Source organism: Pteropus alecto, unplaced genomic scaffold (genome assembly GCF_000325575.1).
Source record: "Pteropus alecto unplaced genomic scaffold, ASM32557v1 scaffold63, whole genome shotgun sequence".
NCBI lineage: Eukaryota > Metazoa > Chordata > Mammalia > Chiroptera > Pteropodidae > Pteropus > Pteropus alecto.
This window is the reverse complement of record NW_006434897.1, coordinates 2,105,986-2,131,705: the sequence shown is the minus strand read 5'-3', so window position 1 is coordinate 2,131,705 and position 25,720 is coordinate 2,105,986. Positions and strand designations below refer to the sequence as shown.

General features: G+C 34.1%; 1 protein-coding gene across 1 annotated transcript in view; it reads right to left on the bottom strand.

The window, feature by feature from the left end:
• Positions 1-25,720, bottom strand: part of CCSER1 (coiled-coil serine rich protein 1) — a 1,126,758-nt gene that overhangs the window by 1,100,413 nt on the left and 625 nt on the right. The gene's annotated exons all lie outside the window — the stretch shown is intronic.

Sequence of the window (25,720 nt, the reverse complement as noted above, 5' to 3'; positions counted from 1 at the left end):
AAAAAGGTGAGTTTCTACACATACAAACCAGTCACAAACCATACATTTCTCTCTTTCTTCAAAATAACAGTGGCAACAAGCAGGATTGATGACATGTATCCCCACTACTGACTAGGAAAGAACTTATCAAAAATGTGTGAAACTCCACATTTTCCCCACATCTGCAACTGACATTACTAGGAGGTCCCTATTCAAAAAGAACAGAAAAATAAATTTGAAATACAGACTAAATAATGTTGACTTGTACTCCATTGGAAAAACAAATACAGCTCAGGAAGTCAGCATGAACACTGGTGACTTCAAACTTTCTTATGGCATGTCCTATCTATAAAATTTCTATTTTACACTGAAAAACATGTGATTGCTTTAAAGTATAACACAGACGACTTAAATGTGAAAAACATATTGGTCTGTTTTACTGAATGTTTATTGAATGTTTCATTTTTCCTGCATCACTAAATATTTCAAGCAAAGTTCTAAATAATTTCAAGATCAATATGGTTGTAAAAATAAAATTGTGAGCTAAGAATAAGCCTATTTCTGATGTTAAATTATCTAAACACAATTCATGGGTTAGTTCATTATAAAAGTATTTCCAAAATTGTCACATAGAAGACAAAGTTATTTACTCACAAGTCTATTTCTAATTTCAGTTACTTACTTCCTTCTCCCAAATATGAACACATATATCAAGAATCACTAAATGTCAGGCTTGACTAAAAGGAACATCAGACATCTGCTGTAAGGTACTTCCCAGTTAATGCTGGCTTGATGCACTATCTCCAATTCGAAGGTCAAATGTATTATTTAACAACCAATGAAACAGAAGTGGACTTCTATTTCACCAATATTAGACTCTCGTTGTTTTTGAAAGGGCCACCAAATGACTTGTCCTTACAACAACATCAGAATATGCAAACATTTATAAAAAAATCATCTACTCCTTGAACCTTTTGGGAGTTGAGGAAACATCAGAATATGCAAACATTTATAAAAAAATCATCAAATAGGCTCCATGTCTATCTATGGAAGTGGTTAAAAGCATATATATATATTATGGACCCTGCTCAACTACTTCTTATGTAAACTTGGCCTATTAACATCTCTAACTCTCAAATGTTTAATGAGAAAAATATCACTTACTTCATCAGGTTATTGTGGGAACTAAATAAGTTGGTATGTGTAAAATTCTTAAAACTGTGGCTGGTGAATCTTAAAAGTGATTTCGGTATTGGCTATTACCTACAATTGTAAATATCATTAGATTTCTGAAATAGATGACATAAGAAGCACAGAGAAAGTTCTTGCAAAATCAAGATGACTTTCACATTCTAAAGTACATTTCATTACTCACATCTTTTATTAAGGATATGGTCCAACCAGGTATACTAACAATGCAAAATATTTCTGCATAATTTTTTGAGTGAATATTTTCAAGAAACTAGTATTAGGTTTTTCAAAGTAAATCCATGGACATTCCAGGAGATCCACACACTACTGGAACTTACAAACACTACTTTTTTTGTTTCTGCACATATGCTAATTTGGGGGAAAAAAGAAAGACCATTAATTTCCTCAACTCCCAAAAGGTAACTATAACTTAAAAAGTTCAATTTCTAAAATTCATTTTTTGAAACAATCTTCTAATAAATTATCTTCCTCAAAATTTAATCACATTCTAACCAACACATTATAAGTTCACAATCTTATGCAATACTATTTTTCTTTTAATGAAACCACATTGTATAGACTAATAGAATGGCACTTTTGTTTTTTAATATAAATGTAAAAATTATTTTAAACGTCAATGTTTATTGATGTATTCAGCACATTTTAAACCTGAAATAATTTGTCATGGTGATTTTCTAGGATTTTAAGCTTCTTGCTTCTAGTACACTGATTTATTCAAATACTAGTGGTTTCCAGGTATGTATTTTTCTGTGCCTCCATTTTTCAAACAAAAATGAAGATTAAAACAACCTATCTCGACTTCCAGTCAAGATGGTGTAGTAGGTAGACACTGTGCTCGCCTCATCTCATTACCACATCAAAATTACAACTAAACTACAGAACAACCACCATTGGGCGTCACCTGAGGTCTGGCTGAAGAGAAATCCTGCGACAGGCAACATACATAAGAGGCCACCTTGAGACTGGCAGGAGGGGCAAAGACACGAAATAAGCTGGTGCCACACCTAGATGTGGTTTAGAATCAGGAGGGCTATCTTGGCTATAGAGGTCCCCTGGGAAGAGCAAGGGGTCCCGTGTCCACACTGGGCCCCCAGCCCAGGACTCCAGTACCAGGAAGAGAAGTCTCCACAACCTCTGGCCGTAAAAACAAGCAGAGACTGTGGCTGAGCAAGATGGAGGGCTGTGAGGATCACAAACATTCCTTTTAACGCATTTCCCATTTAGAAAAAAAAGTGCAGCTCACTGCCAGCGTTAATTTAATTGTACATATAAACACCCTCTTTGAAGCTAAAGCAAATCTGATTGTGAAAATAAAATATAAAAACTGTTCTTGGAGTTACTTCTAAACAGAACTTGTCTCTAATACTAATATAACAGAAATGTATACATAAATCAGATTCATCAAATGAATCTTCAGCTAACAACTGTTCAAGAGCGATATTAACATCACACATAGGAATGTTATATTTTCTATAATTTGACAGTTGCAGCGATTGAGAATTACTATATTTTGTAAATGGAAATACCACTACTAAAAACAGAATGCTATAAATAGAATGATGTCATTTGTTTCCAGAGACTATCGATATACTAGAGTGATGCGAAAATAATAATAAAAGTGAGATATTTTGTGGCAAACTTTGGGAGTAAGGTTAGGACCATAATCCACAAGTTATTTCAGAGTAAATGCTGCAGCCACAAGCATTGCCAGTGAGTATTCTTGGGGCAAATAGGTTAAAGGGCCCCCTACATGGACATATTTGCTAATGGACTCTCTCGCTCTGAACTCCAGCTCTGGGCAGCAGTTTGAATGGTACCAGGGACATACAGGGAGGAATGGAACTGTCTAGCTTCAGAGCGAGGCTTTGAGGGGCAGCTTTCTCCCAGACCAAAGTGCTGGTAGAATCCATGTTTTTTTGGTAAGGCCTCCCCCGCTCACTGTGTGCAGACACAGGAGGCTGTCATATCTGAGTTTCCATTAATCTGGCTAACACAGGTTGCCCCACCCTGATAATTCCCTGAGAAGTCTCTCTCAACTTTAGGGACAACCCCAAGCAGCCTCCAGTGTTTTTTCCATACAAATGGGCTGTCTGGGCTCATGCTGTGGACTTTCCCAAAATCTCCTAAAGATTCACAAAACCTAAAGCAGCAGCATCTGGCCTCGGTGTGCCCTGTACCTCTTGCTGAGCAGTCCCAAGCCTGGCACTAGTGGCAGCCGCCTTGGTTTGTGGCTTACTTGCTTGGTGGCTCTTGCCAGGTGTCCTCAGAGAGTGCACCGGCTGTAGGTAAACTGGCCTGCGGTGGGGCCCCTCACAGGAGGCCCTTGAGCTGGCACACCCAATGGCCAGCTTCAACCAGAGCTAGAGCACCACCCAAGGCTGCATCTGAGGATGACATACACAAAGGGCAGACTGGGAAGACACCAGAGCTCTGCTAAATTGAATCTTGCTCCAGAGGGTCAGCCCTTCACCAGCCAGTCCTCCCAAACAATCAGCCCGAGAGTCAATCTCCCCTACTGATTTGCAAACAGCAACCAAAGCTACAAAACGAGGGCACACAAAACCCATACAAGGGACAAACATGGAGCACCCAGCTCAGGTGACCTGGAGAAACTGCATCACTGGGCTCCACAGGATACCTACTACATAAGGCTACTCTGCTAAGACCAGGAGACATAGCAGCCCTACCTAATACATAGAAACAAACATAGAGAGGCATACAAAATGAGGAGACAAAGAAACATGTTCCAAATGAAAGAACAGAATAAAGCTCTAGAAAAAGAATAAACACAATGGAGACAAGCAATCTAACAGATGCAGAGTTCAAAACTCTGGTTGATAAGGATGCTCAGTGAACTTAGGGAAAATAGATGAACTCAGTAGAATTTTAATAGAGATAGAAAACATAAAAATAGAGATAGAAAACATAAAAAAGAACCAGTCAGAAATGAAAAATACAATAACTGAAATGAAGACTACATTAGAGGGAATCAACAGTAGATTAGAGGAACTAGAGGATCAAATAAGCAATCTAGAATATAAGGTCACAGAAAACACCCAAACAGAACAGCAAGAAAAACAACCCCAAAACATGAGGATAGCTTAAAAGGCTTCTAGTACAACATCAAGCATCCAACACTAGCATCACAGGGATACTAGAAGGAGAAGAGAGAAAGCAAGGGATAGAAAACCGATTTGAAGAAATAATGACAGAAAACTTCCCGAATCTGGTGAAGAAAATAGACATTCAAGCTCAGCAAGCACAGAGAGTCTCAAGCAAAATGAAACTCTTGCTTGAGATGAAAGAGGCCCACATCAAGACATCATAATTAAAATGCCAAAGATTAAAGACAAAGAGAGAATCTTAAAATCAGGAAGAGGAAAGCAATTAGTTACCTACAAGGGAGCTCCCATAAGACTGTTAGCTAATTTCTCAACAGATACTTTGCAAGCCAGAAAGGCTTGGCGAAAATATTCAAAAGTGAGGATCTACAACCAAGAGTACTCTACCCAGCAAAGCTATCATTTAGAGTCAAAGGACAGACAAAGAATTTCCCAGACAAGAAAGATTTAAAGGAGTTCATCAATACCAAACTAGTGTTACAAGAAATGTTAGAAGGATTTTTTTTAAGAAGATTAAAACTATGAATAATAAAATTTCAATAACTGCATATCAACAATTACTTTAAATGTAAGTGGATTAAATGCTCCAATCAAAATACAGGGTTGCTGAATGGATAAGAAAACAAGACTTCTATGTATGCTGACTAAAAGAGACTCACTTCAGATCAAAAGATACAGAGACAGAAAGAGATGAAAAAAGATATTTTATGAAATGGAAACAAACAAAACAAGCTAGGGAAGCAATACTTACACCAGACAAAATAGAACTTAAAATAGAGGCTATAACAAGAGATTAAAAAAAAAAAAAAAAAAGGACCCAGTAATCCAACTTCTGGGTATTTACACAAACAAACCCAAAACACTAATTTGAAGGGACATACAAATCCATATGTTCATTGCAGCATTATTTACAATAGCCAAGATATGGAGGCAACCTGAGTGTCCATTATTAGACGAATAGATAAGGATGAGGCGGTGCATATATACAATGAAATAATTCTCAGCCAAACAAAAATGAAATATTGCCATTTGCAACAACATAGATGGACCTAGAGTGTATTGTGCTGAATGAAGTATGTCAGACAAAGACAAATGCTATATGATTGCACTTACATGTGGAATCTTAAAAGCAAAATAAACAAACAAAAGAAACAAACTCATAGATAAAGAGAACATTTTGATGATTGTCATATGGGAAGGGAGTTGGGGAGTGGGTAAAAAAGGAGACAGGATTAAGAAGTAGAAATTAGAAGTATAAATTAGTAGTTATGAAATAGTCATGGGGATGTAAAGTTTAGTATAAGGAATTTAGTCAATAATATTGTAATAACTATGTATGATGTCAGATGGGTGCTAGATTTATTGGGGTGACCACTTCATAAGATATATAAATATCTAATCACCATGTTATACACTTGAAACTAATATAATATTATATGCCAACTATAATTGAATAATTAAAAAATATATGAAAAATTCCTATCTCATAGGGTTGTTCTGAGAATAAAATTTGACCGTGAAAGTTGAGCATTCAGCACTATTCCTTGCACACAGAATGTACTCAATAACTGTTAAGTTTTTAAGCTCGTAAACAAAGTATTTTAAATATATAAAACAGCAAATCACTGAATAAATAAACAAAACAACTAAGTAACTAAATAAAATTACCAAAATACAAGTAGTAGCCTGAAGACAAAAGAAACACTATGGTTTAAATTCATAAATTATTGAGTTAATAAAAATGAATATTTCATCTTATATGTTAAATACTTTTCTAAGAATATGGTAGTATCTTAAAATGGAAGTAGTTTGTGTGTATTTTCATAAATTAATAAGTGCACTGACACTGATTTGATAAAAGTCAAATATACAAGAGCATGGCCAAAGCAGTGCCACATCTTCAAGTTAAAGAAAATTGATAATCTTCCAGTGAAATATCTTCAAAAGCATGTTGTTCTAATAGATGTATTATACTTTGGATAAATAATCATCAACTATTAAGATATTTTCTGAACACTATCTGGTCAAATCAAAATTAGCTAACATAATACTCTAGTCTTATTTTTAATTTATATAATCTGTAGAATTTTCTTTTGTTTTTATTGCACATATTAACCAAGGATGTTACTGATTTACCTTAGCCAAATTAAATGTTAAAAGTTAATGAAATTATCAATACTAAACTAAATCTTCCAACCCCACCCCCCTCTTTTATTAAATTACAGCTTTCTTATGATCTACTCCTTGAACCAAGTACACGCTGGCAGACCAAACCTGCCAGGAATTACAATAATTGTCTTTCCAGGCTAAATCAGAGTAATAAGTACTGTAGGACAAATAATTTAAAGATCATACCCTTTACATTTGTTCAATTTAAACATGAGGAAAAGCATAATTTTGGGAAAGTATTATTTTATATTCTATAAAAATTTAAGACACTTTACATATTAAAATATTCCTCTGATCTATTCTTGCACTACAGATAAAAATTCTACATCTGTGCTATATAAATTTGGTCCCACTTTTTGAAAATCTAGCAATACAAGAGTGTATAAAAGGAGGTTACAGAATCATATACAAAAAGCAACAGTACTTATCTCACTTGTTCACTACTCTAGTTGAATAATTTACTTTGAAACACTTTTTCTCATTTAAAATTTATTTGCTATTTAAGTCTTAGGGAGGTAAGAATGCTACCTATAGATACCTATAGCAGTTAGTTTTCAGCAAATGCCAACTACAAAGCTATGTAATAGTGGTTCACAGATTACTTCAGGAAATGTTTCACTTCTTTCATTATTTGTCAATGTCACAGCAAAAAATGCACCCTAAGAAAATTCCTATGAGTGTATGGATCATCATAATATGAAAACTCTAGTCTTATTTTTAATTTATATAATCTGTAGAATTTTCTTTTGTTTTTATTGCACATATTAACCAAGGATGTTACTGATTTACCTTAGCCAAATTAAATGTTAAAAGTTAATGAAATTATCAATACTAAACTAAATCTTCCAACCCCACCCCCCTCTTTTATTAAATTACAGCTTTCTTACGATCTACTCCTTGAACCAAGTACACGCTGGCAGACCAAACCTGCCAGGAATTACAATAATTGTTTTTCCAGGCTAAATCAGAGTAATAAGTACTGTAGGACAAATAATTTAAAGATCATACCCTTTACATTTGTTCAATTTAAACATGAGGAAAAGCATAATTTTGGGAAAGTATTATTTTATATTCTATAAAAATTTAAGACACTTTACATATTAAAATATTCCTCTGATCTATTCTTGCACTACAGATAAAAATTCTACATCTGTGCTATATAAATTTGGTCCCACTTTTTGAAAATCTAGCAATACAAGAGTGTATAAAAGGAGGTTACAGAATCATATACAAAAAGCAACAGTACTTATCTCACTTGTTCACTACTCTAGTTGAATAATTTACTTTGAAACACTTTTTCTCATTTAAAATTTATTTGCTATTTAAGTCTTAGGGAGGTAAGAATGCTACCTATAGATACCTATAGCAGTTAGTTTTCAGCAAATGCCAACTACAAAGCTATGTAATAGTGGTTCACAGATTACTTCAGGAAATGTTTCACTTCTTTCATTATTTGTCAATGTCACAGCAAAAAATGCACCCTAAGAAAATTCCTATGATGTTACACTTAAAATAATCTAGTCACCTACAAATTGTATGGATCATCATAGTATGAAAACTCTAGTCTTATTTTTAATTTATATAATCTGTAGAATTTTCTTTTGTTTTTATTGCACATATTAACCAAGGATGTTAAGTTTTGGATCCAGTGTTATAGATTTCCAAAGGATGAAGACATAGTAGAGAAAAATATATATATAATTTTGATTAGGAGACACATCACATTTAAAAATGTATTAATATAGTTAAAACAATAATGAATGCAATATACAGAACAGATGATGTATTATAGAATTGTACACTTGAAACCTGTATAATTTCTTTAACCAATGTCACCCCAATAAATTTAATTAAAAAAACAATAATGAAACATCTACAACATAATCCTTAAAACAATGCTTGCGTAAAGATCACTCTCCTCTGACATTTAGACATTTGTTGTCAGTTCCTATAGCCACGGATTGTGAATTTAAAAAACAAAATAACTTTTACTTCAACAGATATTAACATGCTAAATACATGGTCAGCCCAAGTCTATGGACAATGTGAATCCAGGTATGACTGCAGAGCACAGCACTGAAAAGAACATTGATATAGCAATGAAATTTTATTTTAAAGGCCATAACAGACAATACAAAGGGCAGAGAGAACTATAGTTACTGTTTCTTTAACTCTTCTTAGTTTTATTTTTTAATGTAACTCTTTAATTATTTAAGTGTTATTTTGATTATGTGGCTTTCTACATTCACTAAGTTGAGGTTACCCTATGCATAAAAAATGCTGTATTTTGTTTGTTAAATTGGAAAGATGCTCTACTCTCAGATTTTGATTTGAAATCTAATTGGGGCCTACAAGATAAGAATATTTTAAAGGTAGGAGGTAACAAAAGAACAGGATTACATTTTGAATGTCATCTAGAAAGCAAATAGCATTAAATTATTTTATGTTTTATCATGTCACTTGATATCTGGAAGTTTAATGTCTGTCAGACTTATATGTAGCCAGAAAATAGATTTTATTTACTAAAATAAACATAATAATGACCCTAATACTTTGTAGAAATATTACTCAAGCAGTAAGTAACTGAAATAAGTTGATCCCTTTGGTTGATTTTTAGAATGATTGATAACAGTTTAATTATTGGATGACACAAAAAAATATATTACTGATCAAAATGGATAAATGGGACATTTGAATTCTCAAAGTGGAAACTAAATCTTAGAATTAAACATTTTAAATAAAATTTTCCACAGGCACATTACGTAGTGATTACAATAGTCTGCATATCTGAAATTGGTTTCATGTAATTATGCTACATAGAAAGTGTAAAACTCATATGGGATCCTACAGTATTTTCTAAGCACCCTAAATCACCAAGGTCACTTAAGAATCCAGTTGGCATTCCATGCCTGAAATGATGACTAGATATGTTGCATTTATATTCCATTACTTTATCATTTCTTTTTCCTCACTACTTAAACAAATTTTTACCCAGCTGGTTCACTGCGTGCATTGACTAAATCAGAGTCCACATTCACAAAAACTTTAGCTTATATCCATGGCAGTGGCAGCGAAGCAATTATTAATAGTTGGTGGTGGAATCAATGTTACAAGAGGTATATGGTGATCCACATGTACTTGACTTAATGATGTTACACTTAAAATAATCTAGTCACCTACAAATTGTATTAAATGTGAAAGAGCAAAGATGGCATCCACAAGGTTTGAAATAAAACTTAACTCAATGAATAGTAAAGAGTTGCCTTCTACCATAAATTTTTCCTGGCAAGAACGTGAACATGACCTATCTATAACTTGACCAGGCAAAGTATGGGAGTAAGTTTAGGAAAGATGTGAAATTTCAAGAAACAAATTCCAACTGTTAAGTTTGGGAGAAAGTGTAATAGACGGAACAAACCGACAATTAGTTTCTCTAAGGTCGCTTATACACAATGCGAACACAAATCATGTTTGGAAGGATGCAGTATAAAAAGAATTTATGGTTCACAGATATTAAGGGTGTCAGCAAACTGACAGCAAACATAGGTCACACAGCTCAAGTTGTGTGATTATGGACAATTCACACCTCTCTGAGCATCAGTTTAGTCCCCTGTAAAATTAACAAATATTACTTTATTTTAAATTTAGCAGCTAATACACTTCCATTCTAATCTTTTTTATTTTCCTTTTCCCTCCCCAGAAAAAATCTCTACTCAAATTTGGTACGCAACATCCATTTTTATAAGCATATCGTATATGTGTTCATATATATTATGTTACCTGGATCTGCATGTATAAGACTAAAATAAATCTTTTAAACTCATAAATGTATATCTGTGAATAGTAATTAATATTGTTGCCAGTTATTCACTATTTTAAGAAATACTGTATTGAACTTTTTAAAAAATGTATTGATGCTCAACTGAATTTCTTTAGTGTAGAACCTAAGAGTGAAATAGCGTGATTTTTGACTCTTCATGTATTCAACCTTACTAGCTATTACCAAAGGGCCTCCAAAGTGTTTATAATGATTCACATTCTCACCACAAATGCACACTAAGAATACCCTGCATTCCTACCCAAACTAAGTAGTGCTAAACCTTAATTTCCATCATTACTAGTGCTATGAAATGACATGCTACTGTTTTCATTTGCATTTCCTTAATTACTAATAAGATTTAGTGGGTTAACTTTCCTGTGAGTTTCCTCTTTTTATAAGCTGCCAGTTCATATCTTTTAATTCATTTTTTTCTGTTGGGTAGTTGGTCGTACTAGTGTTGGGTTGTTGGCTTTCCTTATATATTCTGAACACTTAACCAGTGATATATATTGTAAATACATACTTCTTGTCTGTGATTTGTCTGTTCACTTAATTTATGCTGCCTTTTGATGTTCGGATATTCTTAATTTTAATTAGAAATATCAAAAGTTTCCTCCAAAAATTGTTGATTAATTCAAGTTTTTGCTTTTAGAGCCTTGTTCAAGTTATCCTTCTGTACTCAAGCATAATAAATATACCGTTCTATATTTTCTTCTCTAAGTTTTAAAATTTTGTGTATTCTTGTAATTTTGTAATTTATAGAAGATACAAATACAAGAAATTCTAGGGCCTATAACATTTTGCTTTCTATAATGTATTTAATAAAAATGTATAAAACAAAAATATAAGCCACTAACTTCCACAAGTTCATTCAGTACCAGGAAATGTGGTGATAACAAAAGAGATAGGGACAGAAAAAAACTGACACTAGATATTCAAAGTTTAGTTGTTAAATAAAGAAAAAGTTATTTTATCCATTCATTCACTTACGCACTGAAGCTTACTGATAAATACCTGCTGTCTACCTATATATAATATACATTGCATTTATAATATATATTGCTGTCTGTATGTGTGTGTGGGTGTGCATGTGTGCATACGTGTGCGCACGTGTGTGTGTGTTTCAGTGCTTGCCTGGAAACGAGAATACATCGATGGAAAAAAAACAAAGATGATCTCTGTCTCATGGAGCTTAGAGTCTAGGAAAAAGAAAAATATTAGATTGCTTGTTTTTCCAATGCAGTAGTTTTCTATTTCTTAGACTGAAAGCTCCATGGAAACAGAGATCATCATAGGACCTGAACAGACACTTCTCTCAAGAAGACATACAAACAGCCAACAGATATATAAAAAGATGCTCAATTTTACTAGCTATTAGGGAAATGTAAATCAAAACCACAGTGAGGTACCACTTCACATGTTAGAATGGCTATTATCAACAAGATAAGTAATAATAAGTGTTGGAGAAGTTGTGGGGGGAAAAGAACCCTTATACACTGCTAGTGGGAATGAAAATTGACACAGCCACTTTAGAAAACAATATGGAGCTTCCTCAAAAAATTAAGAATAGAATTTACCACATGACCCAAGCAACCCCTCTTCTGAGTATCTACCATCAAAATTTGGAAACATTTATTTGTAAAGATATATGCACCCTGATGTTCACTGCAGCACTATTCATGGAAGCAAAGACATGGAAACAACCAAAGTGTCCTTTGATAGATGATTAGATAAAGAAGATGTGGTACATATATGCAATGGAATGTTACTCAGCCATATGAAAAGATGAAATACTGCCATTTGCAACAACTTGGATGGATCCTGAGAATATCATGCTAAGCAAAATAAGTGAGAGAGAAAAAATCAAGAACCATATAATTTCATTCATATGTGGGATATAAAACTGAAAACACGACAATACAAACAAACAAAATCTCATAGACACAGACAACGATTTAATGGTTACCAGAGGGAAAGTGGGGACGGGGAGGCAGAAAAGGGTAAAGGTGGTCAAATAAACAGTGATGGAAAAAGATTTGACTCTAGGTGGTAAACACACAATGCAATATACAGATAATGTATTACAGAATTGTACACTTTAAACCTATATCATTTTATTAATTATATGTCACCCCAACAAATTTGATTAAAAAAGAAAAATATTATCTAAATAATCTCACAAAAATAATTGTAAAATTACAGCTACCTTACATACTACGAAAGAAAAGTGGACGGTACTCTGAGAGTTTAGACTAGTATAAAGAAAAGATATTCGAGTTGAGAGATGAAATTTGGGAACAAATTAGCTAAATAAAACAGGAATGTGAGAGCATTCCAGGCAGAGGGAGAAACATGAACAAAGGTCACAGTTACTTCTTATTGTCTTTCTTCGTTTACCGAGCTAAGCGATAGGACTAACATCATACAGGACTTGTGTTTAGTCTCCCTTGCTCATTTTTCATACATTCAACATTAGCACTAGTGCCTGGCACATAGTAGATGTTCAATAAATATTGAGTGATTTGAAATAGATTTTGTCCAGTTCCTGCTATTGAAACATATGTGTCCTTTCATTCTAAAAACTGGACAATAAATATAACAGAGCTTATATCCTCAAAAACATAGAAATACTCAAAATCTATGCAACTTATAACACAGAGTTCTAAAATTATGACAAAATTATGACAATTTTTTATAAAAATCTGATATGCCTAAAAGGACATGCAAAATTCCTAATAAAAAAAGAAATTACACAGAAAATATATAAACTTTTCCTTTTTAAAAAAAGATGAAAGTAGATTGGTGAAAAGGGTATCTTTCTATTGTACTTTGCATTTGCCTATAGTAGCATACTTTTCATTCAGCTATAATTAGTTGGTAAAGCTAAATATTAAAATACTGGGGGGGAATCACACGTGAACCAACTGCCACATCTTACTAACATAATTCTCCTATTTATCCATTGTGTAGAAGCTAATTCACATTACAGGAAAATGCATTGTAGCATAACAGACTGTACTTAATTGTCTAGTGCCAACTAGGTATTGCTCACAACTTAGAGTGCAGCCAAGAAAACTCCCAGGTGGGTAAAAGTCGTCATGGAAGGTTTCATGGAGCTAGGCCTGTAATGACAGCTGAGATTTGCATAAACAGAAAGGATTAAATGCATATGCTCCCTGTGTGAGGGTGCTCTAAGTTACATGACCTTAACAAAATAGATCTATGTTTAGATTAACAAAGTGTGGTGAGCTTACAGAGAACCTCAAAAGCCAGTTCATATCCACTTTATAAGAAAAGAGAAAGAAAATATAGTTTGGAGATGATAAATATGGTGAGAAAACACTCATTTTGAAACAGTAAAGAAAATGTTTATTGCTCTGTTATACGAAGAACAAGATAATCAATAAAACATGACAGTCTATTTGTCAGACCTGTTTGAGTACATACTGAATCACATTTGCATAGGTTGAATACAAATACAAATCCTTAAAGTGTTAAAATGAATGTATTCATGGGCAACATCGTTTAAATGAAGTTGACCTGCGGTGGGCAAGGATACCTTTCAAAATCCAATTTTACATGAGTTATACTAAAACTAGTAAGTATAGTAACTTAACCTGTTAACCACTGACATAAATTTTTTTTTTGGTTGTTCATGAGGATAATGATGTTTAATTAACAAGCTTGAAAAATGCACATTTTCACTCTTCAAATTTACTTATCATACAGCCATCTAATATACTTGTCAATCTTCTACTAGAATTAAGACACTTAGACTACATGGCCTCTGTCATTCATTTTCTTTAAATTATTCAGTTGCCTAGCATTGTCTCTTACAAATAGTGTATTCTTAAATAAATGATTACAAAATAAGTAAGGAACTAATAAATGATGGCTTAGGCCTACAAATTCCAATAACTGACCGATACTAAAGGAAAAAACATGTATACTTCAACTTATGTAAAACAGAAAGGGCTTGCTAACATCTAATACCTCACACTCTGTGATAGTTAAATTGTATGTGTCAATTTGGCTTGGCTATGGTACTCAGTTATTTAGTCAAATATTAGTCTAGATGTTGCTGTGAAGGTATTTTGTAGATGAGATTAATATCTACTAACATTTGACTTTAAGTAAAGCAGATCACCCTCAAGAGTGTGAGTCTCATCTAATCAGTTAAGGCCTTAAGTGCAAAAACTGAAATTTATTGGAGAAGGAATTCTGCCTCAAACTATAACACAGAAATCTTGTCTGAGTTTCCAGCCTACTGGCCTGCCCTACAGATTTCAGATTTGCCAGCCTCCACAATCATGTGAGCCAATTCCTTAAAATATTCTTATAGATCGATGATACAGATACATACACTATTCATACTGTTTTTTCAGGAGCACACTAGCTGATTTACCCCTCTTCTCAAAAGAAAAACCTAACTAAAATCACCCACATTATAAGAAAAAAATTAGACAAGATAGGTTCCATTATAAAACATAACATTACTATATACATGTGTAGGTTTCTATACACACAGATTTAACAAAGAATGATCCAAATTTTGACTTAATGTTAAATAATATTCTAGTAAAACCATTTAATTCAGTAATATTTGTGCAGGCTTTTAAACTAGTTTTAATGGGGGTGTAGACTGCATTATCTTCTGTTAAAGAAGAAAAGAAGAGTGCAATCACAGCAGGCTCCCATCTTTTCCTGACCACACTCTAAATCAGAGGCAATCATCACTTTTGGTGCCTAAGGAGTCTTCGGTTTGACTGAGTGCTGAGGATTCCTGGGGCTATGCTTACACAACACAAATGATTCACATGATTGCTAAAATCCATCCCTTTCTCCTAACAGTTTCATTATAAAACACCCAAACCATGCACACATATCATACTCACTCTTAAAACAGTTTTAAGGCAACTTTTCTTCCTGATAGATTAAACATAGTTTTTACAAGAGTGTTCCATCTCTAACATTATTAGAAAAATGGCTCTTGTGATTTTTAATCTACAAAATTAATAATAATCATATCACTTCGCATAATTCCAAATATGAAGCAAAGAAATGATCAGTTTTCCAAACTGAGTTTATTTGGGATGGTTGCAGAAAACTTTTGCTTACTAATTTTTTACACTTTAAAAATCCTTTCTCTTACTTGTAAGATATTTTGAATCCATAATATTTCTTTGAGTTATATGATTAGGATCCTAAGGGAGAAAAATCATTAAGAAATAGATCTTCTCTTTTTATACTTAATAATCAAAATATTCCTGCTATCAATAGGTAAAAGAAAAAAAAAACTAGGAAAGAGAAACACATGACCTCTAGAATAGATAGTATACATACTTCAAAAATGTGAAAGGTAGATCTACAAAGCAATCATAACCTCCACAAAAGGCCACACAACTATTTCCTGTGTTTCATGCATTTTAAATACAGGGATTTTCTAACCAAAGACAAATTGTGGTATCTGACTATTCTTAAAATAACCCGATAAAAGAAGATATAAACAGGAACACAAATTATCAACATCATGCAAAAGTTATCAGTAAGTCAGTATCACACCAGTGGCAGAATGTACTACGTGGAAGTAAAAGTGTATGTCTATGATGATGTAGTCAATTACTGCCACACTGAACATTAAGAGCAATGACATGTATGGGGATGGAGTGCTAGAAAAAAGCACACTTATTCTTTATGGCTGTCCAGGAGGTCACTAATATGGCTACCAGGAGACAGAGAATAGAAGTCTACCAACTTCCACTCTCACCAAGGATCAAGGATAATATGGGTACTGCAAGTGGGAACTAAACTGTATGCTTCAGGAGGACAGGAACCATGCATGTTTCATTAATCAACGAATACACAGGGCCCTAGTAACAGATTTGTAGACATTTCAAAATGTGGATCTGGGTTATGTAAATAAGAGGAAATGCCATATTTCAGAAGCTTTAGAAAGTAAATGGGGAGTGAGTGTTCTGGATCCTGGTTTGAGGAAGTGACTCTCCTTTTACCCCCATTCTCTATATCAGCCTGTACTGCTTCTTCTTTCTTCCTTAAACCTTGCTGATCCCCTAACGCCCATGGTATATATACCATAGTTCCAAGAATTACTCCAGCCCTCTCTTTTTTTTTTCATGACTTTTAGCCATTTTAGGTTACTCTTAGAAACAAATTTTCAGTCCATAAAAAAGCCATAAAGAACAATATTCAAAGTGATTCATGACAGTGGCTAGCACTGGGAGGAGCTCACTTAATATGGACAAAATTCAAGTCACTCTTAAGCAGTATTCACTCATTTAACAGGTACTGAGGATCCTCATGTCATTGATTTAGATCAGGGGCTCGAAAAAGAGAAAATACAAAATCCCTGCCCTCACTAGCTCACATGCTAGTGGGCATAAAGCACAAGCAATCAGTGAATTATGATACTTTAAATGGAGATGTGATAGCGATATCCGCAGGTTGTTACTGAAACACAAAATAGGCTTCTTGCATGGTTTTGGGGTAGGCTTTCTTGAATTTATATTGAATTGAGCCTTGAAGGGCCCTCTGGAATAAACCAAAGGATAGAAGGTTAGACACGCCAAGTGAATGATGTAGTATCTGCCAAGAGCAGACCCTAGGATTAGTAAACATAAAAGCAACAAATCTGTTGAACAATTAATTTTGCAAGAGAGGAGTTCAGCAAGAGTGTAGTACCCTGGATAGCTCCCTTGTACCCAAGGAGACTGGAGAGACAGGTCTAGCAGATTGGAAAGGGAGGACTGGAGGATCTCCAGAACTTCAAAATTACCAATCTGTCCTATATTCAAATGAAAGCTCTTTGGATTTTAAAACACCTCATCCATTCCTTTCCTGCATTAGACTTCTGTGGCTGTGTGTTTTCTCTATCATTGCCCAGTGAACCTCATGCTCCTTAGAAATATCCTGGGAGGCAATTCTTTCCTTCTCTTCGCTAAACGATTAACACTGAGGGTCTCTATCCCTTCCTGTTTTGAGCAGTCCTTAGACCTGGGACCCTTATGATTCCCCCAGAGATGCTTCATATTACACTCTCCTTCTAATCAACTGAAACACTTCCACTGCATGGGGCCCTTTATCATTTCAGAAGCTCTCCAATACCACCATATTTACACCTTGAGGTACACTGTAGGGAATACCCTTCAAAGTTAACTTTAACAATAATGTGTCTATACATTAACATCCTTGCTATGTACAAAATTTGTAATTATGTTGGTGGCCCAGTTTATTAATCTATATTTTATTTTCAAAATTAGGAGGTACATTCTAACTTTTAAATAACTCAGTTATTAATGAATACTTTTAGTGTTTTGGGGTCTTTTTGAACATGAATATAATATTAAAATTGAGCTATCTGCCCAATAGTTAACATTCCTTTGAAAATTTAGGAATCCTGATGTACAGAGCCATCATTTCGTTACTGATAAGATATTTTGAAACTTTACCTGTAATAAGTTACTCTCGATCTGCATTTCTAATAATGAATTTGAGTTTGGTTTAGAGGCATTTTCTTCCTTTTCCTAACCTTCTCGGCTGATGTTTTTGGGATATTTGTATGCTTTTCTGCCTTCAAGCTTTTTCTCAATGTCCTGAAGAATACTGAATGTTAGAAAGGAGTACTTACTAAACATATTTCATATATTCAGACTTAATGCTCTGGTAATTTGTAGATCTATAAATAAACAAAAAACAAACAAACATAAAAGTAGTTTCTAAAGGAAGAATTGCCTAGAATGTTAAAGCCTGCATTTGCATTTATCTGTGCCATGACTTTATTCATGTATCCTTGTTTAGATTTATTTATAAAGCTAATATAGGTTTGTGATAAGTTGTCTTCTATTATTGTGAAAAACAAACAAAAAAATAAATAAGTCACACATACACAATAATAAGAACTCATTAACAGAATTACAGTATTTACTTATTTTTAGGAAAGAGCTAATTACAGTGAATAGGCACATAATAAATATGATATGTTACTCTAAATTTGGTTGTTCAAGGAAGGTACATCACTAAGAATTCCAGAAGAGTTGAATTAAGGTAGTATACCTGGCTTAATAAACACTTCTTGAACACAGGAATACCACTAGATTTCATTAACAAATGGGAAAAATTAGAGAAGGCATCGTACCATCTGGAGTATGTTTCTTCAGCTGTTCTACATTCCAAACATATCATGTTCAAATAAGGTTATAAAGGAGAATGGAGAAGAGCCAGATCATCTTAAAATTAACAATTGACTAGAATAAGGAGAAAGAGGCAAATCCTAAAGAATTCATATGCACATTCGGCATATATTTGTATACACATTTCACTTCTGGGTACCAAACAAGACATGGAAGAATGTGTATTTCATTTATACACATTTATAGTGAATTATGCTGTTCAGGAATCACAGGAACCATAGGAGGTGCATTCTTTTTCAAACAGGATGACTTTTACAGGATAAGCATTTACAAAATATTTGTTGCCAATGATGATGAATGAGGTAGCTCTATAGTGAGGACACAGCCAGGCAAGGGAAGACTACATGTAGCAAAATAAGGCAATCTGGTGATGGTTGGAACCTGGAACTAGACTAGCACCATAGTCTGGGATGCACTATAGAGACCCAGTGGTAAATAGTTCCAAGAAGTCCAACCAGCCTGACTATCTGGGAGTATGGCAATATGCCATGAGTAGTTGGCATCATGGAGATTCAAGAGTGAGTACTGGAAACTTAACATAACTGTAGGAATTGGCAATGTTTAAACATCCAGGAAACTGGTATTCTTGGGAGGAGTTTGCTGGCATATAAAAGGACTCTGTAAATGAGACGATTTCAAAGGAAAGATCCCAGTCTTTAAAGAAACGAAGAATGTTCTGTCAAAAGAGCTTTGCTCATACAATAGGAAAAATGATGATCTTAGGTAATTTATCAAGATGCTGGGGAAAATATTAGGTGAGAACTCAGTTTCAGTTATAATAAAGAAGCACTATTATACATATGTTAGAATATTAGAGCTGGACTTCGAGGGTGGCTTACTCTTAAGCCCCAAAAACCAGTTGACCTTCCCAATACACAGGAGGATTGATCCTGAATCAGGGGAATGGCTGAGGCTCTGGTTAATGATTAAATTATTTCAGAGACAGAAACAGATTCCAACAAAAGCTACAAAGTGGGCCATATTTGAAATACTCAGTTAAACAACCAATTATTTTTTTCTTCTTGATCTACTGCATCTACTAACATGTTATTCATGCTACTGACTGATTTAAACACTATAAAATATACAGTTTCATACAGTTTGTCTAGTAGAGGGCTTCAGAATAACCAAGAAGTCTACTGACTTCTACAGAGTCAGCCTTTAAATATTTCCTTTAATCAATACTCAAATATTTGAATATTGATTAAACTCATATTTAAATAAATGAATTGAAAAGTAAAAGCCCAAAGAAACTAAACTGATACTACCATGTGGTATTTTCTTCTCATAGGACACAAGCTGGATTAACAGACTGCACCTAAGATCAACTTTGCTTAAACAAGGTACTCAAAGCTCTGTGTGAACCTTTCCAGAAGATAAGCTGCATATGTCCAAATATGGAGACTATCTAATGTTTGAACATTCTCTCTATAATGGCACTCATTCTTAGAATTATATTTGGTTACAGCTTAAATTTCCAATAACATGTAGAAAGATTCTGACCAGATGGGGTAAGAGAACTGTGAATGAGTGGTACTGAGGGCAGAAAGCATTGGTATGGAAAAGAACAGTAAGAAGATGGGAGCTTCAGCCTTGTAAGTCCTTCATCATTTCTTCCAATTACCCAAGAAGCAACAACAGCATCACTGAAGATGGTGGCAACAGGGCAGGTAATGCACAGACAGTGCTAGGCCCTGAGTTAAATCGGGAACAAGGATACACTCCTTTATACTTTTTCTACTGATTTCATAATTTTTGCATCACTGTAATAAAAAAAAAAAAAAATCAAAGTCTGATTTATATAGCAAACCACAAAAGAGAGAGTTAGTTTCCTTAACCTAAAATATTCATGAAAACACCTTTATATTAGATGAATTACACGGCATAATATATATAAACTGCTTATCATGTAGGAAATGTTCAGCATATTATAGCCATTGCTGTTGCTTTTAATAAAAAATGTCATTTGCAAAATAGAAGAAAAGCAATACCTATGTTCACATAGGTTGTAAGACTATATTTTAAAGTCTTTCTTAAAGTGTCTTTCTTTGGAAAAATATGAAACATCCATAGAATGAGGGCATACAGTTATTCAACTAATATTTTGGGGGCATTCACTATGTATTGGGCACTGTTAATTTCTGATGATACAATACTGAACCAATTACAAAAATAAACATAAGATTAAAATTGCAATAAGTACCACAAGGTAAAGGAACATGGAAGTAAACCTATATATATATTATGTAACTGATGTAGCAAAGGAGGCCAAGAAAAAGAATGATTGAGCTCTCAATTGAAACAGAGAGATGGTGGTGGGGGAACGGAAAGAGAGAGGCAGAGAGGGAGGAGGAGAACAGGGAGGGAGAGGGATACTAAAAGATATAAAGGATATGAACACATTATCTTTAACCTTGAAAGATGGTAGAGATGTGGTGAGAAATTTATTTCAGTAGTAAGATTCAAGAAAACTCCATGTGATGCTACTCTTGTGCAGCTAAAATAATTGTGTTCTTATACAGAGAAAGATGATTACCACATGCCAAGACCAAAAATATCACATATGAGTCTACCGGACTAAACAGAAAGTGGTCAACTTTTGTACACTCTGCATATTTTTGTCTTTATAAATGAGTATCAGCAAGGTCCAACCTGGGACAGTTACTGTCCAATTAAATTCTACACTATGTATTGCTTCCCCCAATCAACAGCAAATATGTGCACAGGAATTAGAAACTGACTTTTTTTTTAAAAATACAGTTAAGATGAAAATCTGGTAGAGAGTATACTACAGTATTTTCTTGGTCTAAATAGTTAAACCATAGTTATCTCTACCAGTTGAGGAAACTACTTAGACACAAAACAGGCAGAAGACACAGCCTGCAAGTTTCACTGTAGGTCAGTGAAATACTCTGGATCAATGGTACTCAAACTTGAGAGTGCATAAGAATCTCATGGAGGACCCCATCCCACAGTTTCTGATTCAGTCAGTCTGTGGTGGGATTGGTCTTTTAACAAGTTCACTGGTGCTGCTTCTCAGGGAACCACATTTTGAGAATCACCGCTCTAGGTTAAGAATTTGCTATTAGATAATAAAATGTTTCCTTATAAATGACCTTTAGATTTTATTTAGTTTCAGAACATAGTTATGGTATTTTAAATTTTAATTAGTTTAATTGAAATTTAAGAATTGCTAATCCAGTGTCAATAATGCAAAACCAAAAGCTGTATTTTAAGTTAATCTAAGTACAGGGCCACAATTTGGCCAAACATTAAACTTCATTTGTCGATCATTCAATCAGAAAGCTTTAAAAAAATTTAATATTATATCGCAGACCCTAGTACATGTTTTCAAACACCACTTTTTATTTTGCCATTTTATTTAGGCCACACGAAATGCCTAAGATGCAATATGGTCATTTTAAAATAAAAAACTGAAAAATAAAATAAAATTTAAAACCGATAAAAATATCTTGGTACTGTATCCATTCTGGTTTAGAGTGGTCATTTTTACATTTTTATGTTATATTCGGCTTAAGCTAAATATAACATATTTATGTTGCTTTTGTTATACTGTTTTTCATCAATCTCCCCATCTTTTCTTACTGCTTATCCCACCCCAGACTTCATATTTTATTGTTAACTGATACCCGTGCATAGTGAAGATAATATTGCTAAGAGAAGCTTATGTTCTCAATATAAAGCAAACAGATTTTGTCACTATCTAAGAGGGAAATCTTGCAGAATTTGTCAGTCATATAGTAGGAGAGATTACATTATCAAAGTGATACACCTGTGACATATAGTTCAAAACCAAACTCAAAATACCAATTAACAGACAGTCTGATTTGTACTCTACTTTGGAAATCATCCCATTCCTGCATGAATATGAAATTGGTGATTTAATAGGTTTTTCACTTTTGTACTAACTCTTATCTATTCACTGTCAACAAAAACTATATATGAAACTCTTTTAATCTGACCAAACTGAAAGTAATTCTACTGTTATTTATTGAAAGTCATATCTAATATTTGTACTTTTTATTTACTGTCACCAAAACATACTTCTGGGGTGTCATACTGAATAAACAGGCTAAGAGTTATTTAAGGTGTTTCCTTTTGAGTTCTTAAAATGGATAAATGCATTTTAAACAATTTTGTGTATTTATAAAAACAAGTATATACATAAAAAAAATAAGTAAGTTCAGAATGCTTAGAGACAGGATATGTTCCTATTATTAATACAATCTATTTACTAGAAGATAGTTACAATATCTTTAAAATTGTTCCTACAATCTAAAATTGTTCCCCACAGCCTTTCATTGCAGCTCTATACTCATGGAAAATAATGTAAGGATAGATTATTATATGGATGCATCTAATAACTTTAAAATAAAAATATTATAGAAAATATGTTATTTAATGGGTTACACATTTTATATGAAGAATAAAATATTTAAGTATTCAATAAATGCTCACTTAATACAGTTTTCTTTTACATATGTCCTACTTTCTAAAGATGGTTGGTTACAGATGTATCTCAAACACCTTGTTATTAATACCAAATTCAACACAGTACGATGTGGTATATTTAAATTTTAGAATAAGTATTGTTTATACACCTGAAACTTACTGGACTTTGTTAATCAATGTCACCTCAAAAAAATTAAAAATAAATTTTAAAAAAAAGAATAAGTATTGTTTACAAATATGTTGAGCATTTTGATCATTAAAAGGCAATAGAAAGTCAAAGATTTGTCTTCTTAGGTACAAAAATGTGTATTGACAATTACAAGACTAGCATGTACAGAATATTTTACATCAAAAACAGACTTGCCCTGCACTTGGCACATGAAATTCCACCACTTTTCAATATCTATTTCGAATATTTAAATCTATTTAAATCTATTTCAAAATAAACTTATCTTTCTTATAACTTTGTTCTTTTCTACAATTTCAAAAGATACACCTTCTACCTCATATTGTCATCCATAAGCCACTAATCCTATTTATACTTTAAGATCAAGACTAAGCAAGTCTTACCTATCCCTGAAGCCTTTTTAAACAAAACCCAGTATGAAATATTATTGTCAGTGTTCTGAACTCCTACAGTCCTCAACAGACATGCAATCTCATATTGTCATGGGTTGCTAACTCCATTCAAGCATGAGCATCAGATTCCTCACAATCAGAAAGTAAGCTCCTGAAGGGCAGGGAGCAAGGGAGTCTTATGTTCTCTCTCCACAATGCCTAAACAGTACCTTGCACATGGCAGGCCCTGTTATGAGAGCTATGTTGAATAATAAAATGCAATAAAAACTTGAATAACTAAAATATAATACACTTTTTATTTTCTACTTCATAAGTTTGATGTAAATTTACGTTCTATAGTATAAATAACAGATCATTAAAATAACAAACAGTTGCTGATTCTCTGACAGCGTCAAAGAACAAAATATTCATAAATATGACTTTTTAATGATTGTAATACTATAGTTCATCAAGTACATTTTAAAATTCCAACGATTCAGGAAAGTTAATGTAACAACACTCAGTAGGGCTCTCAGTATAGATTCTAAAGTAATATATAAAACCACACATGCTCCAATGTTGAAAATGTATTTTAAACCAATATGAACATAACCAAATCAAAATAACTTAACTCTGCTTGTCTTCAAAATACACATGACTGGTAATGAAAACCACTTTCATACTGGGGAAAGGAGAAAAAAATACAGTTGGCATGTTTCAATCAAAATAAGGAGCTCCCTAATTAATATCAAAGGAAGACAAATCACTCTGATGATGGGTTGACCAGTTTGCTTCTCTTTCTTCTCTGTGAAATTACTGAAGGGGTAGTTGTAACATGGAATTTCAGTGTTTTAAAACATTGTGTTTGGCAGGCCTTGGAGACACCCCAATGTAAAAGAATAAAGACAATGACCTACTATCTCAGTCACAAATAAGTCATCAGCTCTATAAAAGCTCTGTTGCTAACTTTTAAGAACAAACATAAATTTACTAAAGCATAGTTAGTAGACATTGTCCCAAGTCATCTCTAAGCTTCAAGTTATGTCTCTGTTAAAAATCAAATAGAAAGAGAAACTGAAAGAAACTATCGTAGCCTAGATTAACAATATTTTAGGTCTTTTCTTAATAGCAAGTTTTTAATCAGTAGTAATCAATATAAACTCAGCTAGGTGTCTGCTTCTCTTTCCTCCACTAAAGCGTTTAATAGAACCAGCTTTACAGTAAAATGTGTGTGCATCGTTTTTAATAGCCTTTCTTAGGGGTAAGGATGAGGGTATGTGTTACATTTCAGTCGTAAGGTAGTCAATTGCAAAGATATTAGAAAAGAAAGCTGTTGAGAGCAAGTAGGTACTTTATGTCTTGTGGGTCTTATTGATGGCCTGAGGAGTTAAGAGGAGTGGAGAGTAAGTACATAAAAACATTAAAGGGCAAGAGCTCTTCTAAGAGATTTCTAAGAAGCATTTTTTTTTTCCATCTATAAAAGGCAAGTGATTTTTCTGACTTGATTTCATATTCCAAATCCCACGAGAGAAGGGGGAAAGCAGAATCACTTCTAATTCTGATAAAGGAGATGGGAGAGATGGGAGAGAGGGAGAAGAAAGAAGCTCAAGACACACTGAAGGAAACCCCGAGAAATTTCACAACTCTTTGCCATAAATAGCCTTTCTTCTCACTCCGGATACCTCCTCCTTTACATCAGCAAGGCTCAGCCTCCAAGCGCAGAGGCACCATTCACAAATCCTTCCGTCTCCCTTTCGCGCACCCCTTCCCCTAGATAGCACCGCGTGTAATCCCTGGGGAAAAAAGCCAAAAGGTGAGAGGGCCCAAGGGGCCACCTGCGGTTTTGACTCAGGACTGATTTTCATTTCAGGTGAACCAACACATACATAGTCAGGAGCGCGAACACACACAAACGAACACACACCTCTCCCTGAAGCCCTTGACACGCCACCACAAAGCAATTTGTTCACACTAAGTCGAAGCTGTTCCTGCCGCCGCTGGGGAGGGTCTCGCCTCCAAGCCAGGAAGCCAGCGCCAGAGGACAAGCAGGCGGAGGCAAGAGGCGGTCCCGGCTCGGGCACTGCGGCTACACAGGGAGCCCCGTACTCCCCGCCCCCTCCCCCTCCTTCCTCCTCCTCGCCGCCACCCCTGCCCCGGCCCCCGCAGCCCGAGGCGCCAGC